At 38.3% G+C, this 8192-nt stretch overlaps 1 pseudogene; it reads right to left on the reverse strand.

The window, feature by feature from the left end:
• Positions 1–5900: 5900 nt before the first annotated feature.
• On the reverse strand, positions 5901–6747 carry LOC149048602 (uncharacterized; annotated as a pseudogene).
• Between the last annotated feature and the right edge of the window lie 1445 nt (positions 6748–8192).

Genomic DNA, 8192 nt, shown 5'->3' on the forward strand with positions numbered 1-8192 from the left:
TGTTCACTGACGCATGCGTCAACGTGCGATGTGCGATATGTTGTCTCAAGCGTCACGCAATCACGCACGTCAACTACAATATACGGTCCGTGGTTCTTTGCTCTCATTACCATTATTACTATCACTTGTAATATTTTTTTATTACCATTAATTTTCTACCTCATATATCAGCTTTAGAACGCAGACTCATCAGCGGTTTTCGATTGTCAGGAGCTGAGAGGAGCGAAAACCAGGAACATATCGAAACACATCTGAGTTCGCAGGCGAACCATCGATGGAAAGAGTCAAGAAAGCTCGAGTTGATCATATCAACAACAACAACAAAGATAAGTTAAGCTTGCAAATACTTCCATAATGAAGAAAAGAGGAACATTCAACGTAACAACTACCATTCAGTTCCGGCCGGCTTCGGTAGAGGCAAATGTTTACCTTACACTTCTGTCATGTAACTCGTTGTTGAACATTTTCGAGAAACTAACCATTCCGATAAAGTAAAAAACAATACGAGAAGTAGAACCCACCCTTTTTTTGGAAGATGAAAAAATTTCTCTCCACCCTCCTCACCCTCCATCCTCTTATCTCCGAGCACCCTGCGATTTACTTGGTCAGTGCCAAACCGAGTTTACGTTCTTATCTCCCAAAAAATATCGACAAATTATTTTCTTATGTGAGAAATGTTTCCTGTTCAGACGAAATTAATAATCTCAACTAGTAAATGTCCAGGAATGGACAAAAGGAACAGCGTTTTTCGGGCAGACGAAAATACGACCATAGGTGTAAAAATTATTCACCTACAACGTATTTTCCAAATAGCAAACTAGCACAGACGAGACCAGATAATTTTCTGCGAAAGCAAACAACAATCAAGGCTAAACTATTAGAAGCATAAAGGGGGATAAATTTTGGTGCGGCGACAGCTATAAGGAAGAGGAAGGGAAGATACATCATGATACGAAACCTTTCCACGACGAAGTCAACGTGAGGGAGCACCATGTAGGAGTGAAATTTTTAAGGAGGACTATGATGTCACTGAAACACATAGATCTAATCTCTACGTAGGAAAATAGACTCTTCTGCTATGTACTTGCCGGCACTAAGTAACTCGCGCAAAAGAAAATGGTAACGGGCAAATGGAACATTAAGTAGAACCAACAACAGCTCAGAGGAATCTTAAGAAAGCTTCCCTCGCGAAAAGAGACATCTCTCACAGACATATCAGTTGAGGCTAAGTTAATGATTTTTGTACAACCTGGTACAGTCGTGCGGGCCAGTTGCAACCTCATTAAAACTATTTGGAGGGTGGCAAAGCGTTTATACATGACGTGTGATTAAGCACAGAATTCACGCGAAACGCGTGAATGTTACAGAAAGTCAAGGTAAAGTGAGATGTGAAGATCATGGGACGCGTGAATGTTTAAAGTACAAGAATGCGCGAGTTTCTCAAAAAATTCGTGGCAGAGACAGGATCAGGACTCCCCCCCCCCCCCCCCTTCCTACACCCTGCTGCTCTGCTATCCTGCCACCTTCTTTGTGAACGAATTATTTACATCAAGTGTTTCAGGAACTTTAAAAAAAAAAAAGATCAGTGTATCACCAATACATCACTATTCAGTCATTCGTTCATTATTTAACTCTCAAGACTACGAGTATTTTCCTCGTCGTCTTTCCTGACTCATTCCGTTCTACTCTTTATTCTCGAAACAGCTTTAGCCAAGCAATTACTGATGGTATCTTTTACATTTAGTTTCAATTACGTCATCCGTCTTTCCTTTTACCGCTTACCCACAGGTATGAGTCGGAGGCTACACGTTTTTAAAAGGTTTACTTTAAAATCGTATATACCCTAGTAGCCTAGAGAGAATGCCTTGTCAGTTCAAAATTTGTTGTTTTTGTTTTCGTAAGTGATGTTTTTAAAACCAAATAACCAACCATCTAACGGTTATACCATTTCACGAGTCAGCTTTGATCCCGCGACAAGTTGGAGTAACGAGTCAAGTTCGATCGCACTTATATTTTTCCCTTGTTAAATAACATCATAAGGCGATACACCATTATTATAGCTGCTAAAAAAATTTAAACAAAACAAACTAACCCGTTCACTTAACCATTTTCTATTACCTTTTACTTCAGTTGAAACTGCTTTTTTCATCTGTTTCGATTTCACTACAAACAAAATTCCCGCGTTCTAAATTGTTGCCAAGGGCTCTTAGACCTCTCTTGATCTGAGAATTTTCGCAAAGTTTACAAATCGTTTCCAGGGCTGTTATTGTCCGTTAAGACATGCTAATAACCACAACTTATGCTCTGACTACGAAAATATTGAACTCGTTAACTTTAAACTACTGGTTCATGCATACGACTCAGTGCATATCATACGTTATGTATTCCACACAAGTAACATGGCTTGCTTCGAAAATTTTGAGTAAGTGAAACCCGTATATCACGAGAAAAGCAAGAAATGTTAAACACGATCATTCTGGTGAAACAAATATTTTGCAGAGTAATAATACATGTCATCCACAATTTTGGCCGAGGAGAGAATGGGCTCCCTGTGGATGCAACATGGTGGTCGAGTTCGAGATATCAGGTTTACACTCCGAGTCTTGACGGTTTGTCGTTAAAAAAGGACTTCTGCCTCAGGTGTGAATAATCAAAAATTGGTTGGAATCTTTAGAGGGAATTCGTCGATACCTTGGAATGTTTACTTCTATGAACGCAGCTGGGAATCCGTGCAGAATTGAGCCTTGCAAACGGCCGTGAAAAACGTAAAAGATTGAAACTGGGTGTTTCGTATTCCTGGTACGTCATTTTTACAGAGAAATAAATAAATAAGAAAGATAAAAAAAAAATAAAAAAAAATAAAGCAAAAATAAGGGAAAAATTTGAATTGACTCAAACTTTACTCGTGACTCGAACTCGACTCGTAATATGGTATAACTCACCATCTGACAACTGGACTGACCAACCGAATGACTAGCCGCTTTTATTGTTGGTGCAGATGTTGCAACAAATCCAGAACATTTTTGCTCGTTATGGCTCTGGTACGAGGAAATATGACTATATTACTCCTGCCTCAGTATAATTTCACCGGTTACATGTCTCATATCGAATCGCGTTTAAGCGTCTCTTTTTCGTCTGTAAATCATTGAATGGTCTGTGACCAGGAACTTCGGAAATCAACTAGATATTGACGCCCGAACTTTCAAAACCTGCTAATGCAGCCAAATCATAAAACCAAAACGTATGGTGATGTAGTTTTCTTGATCATATTTAAAGTTTTTTAAATTCTAGTTTTTTAGGTATATCTAAACCCAGCTTTGAACAACCCAGCCCGGGGCAACATGAACAATTAACGAATGATTTTAATGGTTCTCGTATGCCCTATCGATAAATGACGATCTTGAGGCTGGGAGCATTTGTTCTATTCGTAGGTTGCCATCTGAGAGTGATAACTTTTTCTTAGGCGACAGTTGACGGTACGAAAGAACGAAAAGAGATGGGTGCGTTCAGTAAAACCCCCAGGCTAAGAAAGAGGTATTCCCTTTCATTGCCTCTCCCTCCCCCTGTTCACTATATTTTTGCCCTCTTTCGCGTTACGATTGCTGTTCAGCACATGCTTCATTCAACCTTTATTCAGAAATGTACGGTCCTGCAACAAAGGGTCATTAAGTAAGGCAAAAATTTCCTTCAACAAAAACTTTAAAAATATTGTTTACGCCAAATTCTTAAATGACTCTTAAATTCCTACAGAGCTGGCAGCGTCCATGGGTAATACGAAGATTGGTCCATCGTGTCCGCTCGGGATTGCCCGCTTCGTAAAAGAAGAAAAGAACTCGGCAAATATCCAGAAATCTTTACCTCACACTTTTGGTCAATAACACATATATATTTAGATAATGTCATTTTGAATTGCTCCTCAGACCAAGAATTTTATAATCTCATGACTGGACTGGAAGTTCTATCACCTCCTTAAGTCTCCCCTTCCCCACCCCCTCCCCCTTCCTACAAGCCCTGAGTCACTCGGTATTTTGGCCGGGTGTGGATCTGGGAACTGGGATGTCCGTCACGCTTGCTGCAAAGGATTCGCCGGAGTTGAGGTTCTTTAGCTGATTTGACAAAAGGAACTTTGATTAGCTGAGTGTATTCAGCTATGCTTGTGTGGGGACGGAGTTCAACTTTTCTTTTCTCTTGACTGGGATCGTTAGCGGTGTCCGACGCACAATGCTTGCGAGTCTTGGTTGGGAAGGAATCATGTTAGCCATGCAGATGTGTCTCGTTTGACTTGAGGTAGGGAAGCAATCATTATTGTGTTTGAAACCATTCTGAACAGCGAAGGTACCGCAAAACACTTCTGTTAAGAAAAGAAAAACAGTTTTCAGCCTTCTCCGTCTTAAATTAGAAGTAACTCTCGATAGTCTGGGCGAGAGAACAAAATGTCGCCACCACTGAAATAGGTTTCCGATCTCCAAGACAAAACTACAATTACTAACAGATCTCCTCTTTCGAGTAGATCCTTTATTTATATCACAGTTCTAGTCATGCTATTGGCTGGGTATCGCACAACTTTTTTTTTTCTCTTCAAAGATAACGAGCAATAACAGGTTCTTTTTATTATCTTTCTTACCAAATTGGAGATTAGACGCAAAATACACCGACAGTGTAGAAGAAACAAAAGTAGAATGAGGTTCAATTTCCCGTGGCTGGCATTCACAAAGTACATCTTTCTCCATCATAAGTAACGTTATTTCTATTTAAAAAATGTTCAGAGAAATGCGCGCGCCGTGATTGGTCAGTACAAGTGTATGATATTTCCATAAAGCAGGCGCCTTCTGTCACGAGTGCACTAATGAGAAGTGCGAGAAGCACTCGCTCTCAGTTCATGCTTCTCTGCACCTCTTTCGTGTTCTTAAAAATTCCCGCGTTCTCACATGACTCAACAATGCAATTGGCGCGTTTTTCATTTCTTCGATCAAACATGGAACAATCAAGCCAAAGGAAAGGATGCACCTTCTAATTGGGTCACATGAAATAATGAAAATATAAGAAAAACAGTTTACAATATTAAAAAAAAACTATACACTTCCTAATAATTTTGACATTGAATTAAGAAAACAATAGAAAAGGCAATGAAAAAGGATCAAAATGACAATGGTAGTAATAACAGTGATCATCTTTTCAAGAATCTGCATAAATCATGTTTATGAATATTTGCCATGAACAAGTTCTTTCTTTAATCAGCAGATTGTTAAAAAAAAATATAAAATTAATTGGAGCATCTTCTTTCTTTACTTAAAAAGAACTCATCCATTGAAAACAATAATTCTCCATATTTTCTCCCTCTTGAATGAAACCATAAGCTGTATTTACTTAACGGCTGAAAATTGTACAAAACTCTGATGCCATTATGCCTCTTGTTTTTGGAGCTGGCTGTTATTTCAGCCTAGCACGAATAAGTACATATGTTTTTAAGTTACAAATGATAGCTGATACAAGTAGCTTTAAACAATATGTAAAAAATAATACATTGTTGTCAGGAAGAAAACACATATACAAGCAAAATGTGAGAACAACAATACACAAACTGGATCCAATAGCAGCAGATGGTAGGAATGTGATTATTCTTTCCTGGACAATTTCATCCAAACTGTATCATATTACAACAGCTGAATCACAAACTTTCTACTTTGTTGACCATTCCACAGTGTGGGACAAAGCACTTCTGTTTTGTGTGTTGTTGGTTGACAAAACAGCTATACATGTAGGTATATCTATGTAGCTATATATGGGGAGTTTTAATGTCACCCTTAGCAGTTAAGTGAACAATTTGTCTGACAAATAATTTTAGATACTTTCATCAGGCACTCCTGACTGCATTCCTTCTTTTTCAGAGTCATGGTTTTTTAAAAAGCAGTTTCTTTATTTTGTGGCACTAGGTACTTGGTATGTACACCACAATCTGGCATGTGACATTTACACTCTGCTGCACAGTTGTTTCAACAAAGATGAGCCTTATCTGGTCTCCTACTCCTGAATTATTTTGATAGACCAATACTTGTGTCCTGCATTCCTTCATTTTCCTTAAACATAATTCAGAAGAAACTGGTGGTACAAAATATATGTCATCCTCTGAGCTTTTTCCCTCCTTGTATGTCCAGTTTCTTCTTCTTGGGTTTTAATAGTTTTGGAAGCTCCATGGTGATCAATCGTGTGAACATCTTTGGAGTCTACCCCATTTTAAAAGCAGTGGTTGAAGTAAGCACATGAATTATTCCATTGTATGACTGAATTAATCAAGAATGCTCTTATAAATTAGCTGCCGGTCTTGATTACTGCAATATCTCAATCTCAACTAGAACCTTGTTGTCAGCATAGATGTTCTGGAAATCCCTTTGTTGTTCCATAAACAACTCCACACTGCTTGGTATTTCGGCAGAAGATAATTGTTTTCTCACACATAACCTGTTTTGCTTTAAACCCAATATCAGTATCTTTATTCATGCATTAAACAGTGTGAGGAAGTTTCAACTTGTTTGGGCTCTCCTTGATTTAAGACAGGTTATCCATAAGGATATATAATATTGTATATAGATAAGATAATATTGTATCCTTGGTCAGCTTTGTTGAAGCACACTCACTATTGTATCCTTGCTTGGCCTAGTTGCTGTAACTGTTGAAGCTGTCATTTGGGCTAAAGGAGCCAATAACCTAAATCCTTGCAGTTGTGCATGCACCTGCAAATACTGCCATTTTCAATCTTATGATGTTCCCCTAACAAATTTGTTGATAAGAAAAAAATTAAGAAGGAAAACTGTGTAGTTTCAAATCTTAATGATCTAAAGCAAACAAAAGTTACAAGCAGATAACAGATGTAGTGATAATATAGGAACATAACTCACAATTAGATACAGTACATCAAAATAAGTCCACTACTGTCTCTGATTGTAGGTGAGGCATATGATTTTGTATGAATAACACTTGAATGGTTTGTTATTGTCACATACAGTTAACTTGAGAGGCAAAAATTATATTTTGATACACATAAGGAACCTTTTTCCCAACATTGCTTCTGGTGAACTGTGAAGTAACAAATGTTTCCAAGAACCATTGAATATTTACATTGGAGACCAAACAATGGCTGTGAAGGAGACAAAAGAACTCCATATAGAAGAATGTCCAAGTTTGTTTTCTCACTTTTTTCAATAGTGTTAAGGCAATTAATAGACACCCTTTCACTCCATTTTTACTTTGTGGAAGGTTGGGTGAAATTGATCTGCTAAGTTGACTTCTCATTTACTCTTAGTCATCACTTTGGTTTATGAATCAGGGTATCCACTGCTCCATCGCCAGAACATTTTGGAACTGCATTTGGTTTATTAATGGTTTTAGAGGATGTAGAGTGGAACTCAAGTACACTGTGTGCTGATCATGTAAAGCCTTGGTAGCCAGATTTTCATGGGGCCTCTCTTTGTAACCTGCATCATTAGTACAATGCACTTAAATAACCTATGAGATGCACCTGATGGTACCATAAGTAAACAATTTTTTTTCTTCTCTAGCTGAAAACATGTTAGGGCTTTGTTCTTACAGTACCGTTCGAAGATAAGCGAACCAATCAACGCGTTCCCCACGCAGAGCCAACGCGTTGGCGTTTTGAACTTAACGCGTTTGCGTTTGCGTGTCCACGCAAACGCAAACGCGTTTAGTGAAGCTCATTAGTAGATCACACTTTAAAACCATTTTGCATAACAAGAGGCCCAAACAAAGCCGACTTTTTTGTCACATTCGCCTTAGCATCTCCACGGTGTCTGTGTATTCCCGATAACAAGCGTTATCCAAAGATCTGTTCCTGATAAAAAAAAAAAAAAAAAAAAAACCAAACTAAGAGTCAAGCGATTTCATTTTACAACCTGTAATTTGTGAATACTTTCGAAATTCTCGTTCACCTGTATCCCAAACTGTTTTTTTTTTTGGTCGATCGATTCTATGTTTACGTGCCGCATGTCTCGATATTCATCACAAGTCGCGGCGCTTGTACTACCAAATAAATGAAATTCTAGCCGTATTAAGTTTGCGAACAACTTCGAATTCTCGGATCCAAATTTATCCTTTTCGATTGATCCTGTGTTTATGTGCCGCATGACTTTTCAATTTGACAAAAATATCGACAGCTGTCGCTAGCGATGAAATTCTAG

The sequence above is a fragment of the Pocillopora damicornis genome, chromosome 3 (assembly GCF_964200805.1).
Source record: "Pocillopora damicornis chromosome 3, jaPocDami1.2, whole genome shotgun sequence".
NCBI lineage: Eukaryota > Metazoa > Cnidaria > Anthozoa > Scleractinia > Pocilloporidae > Pocillopora > Pocillopora damicornis.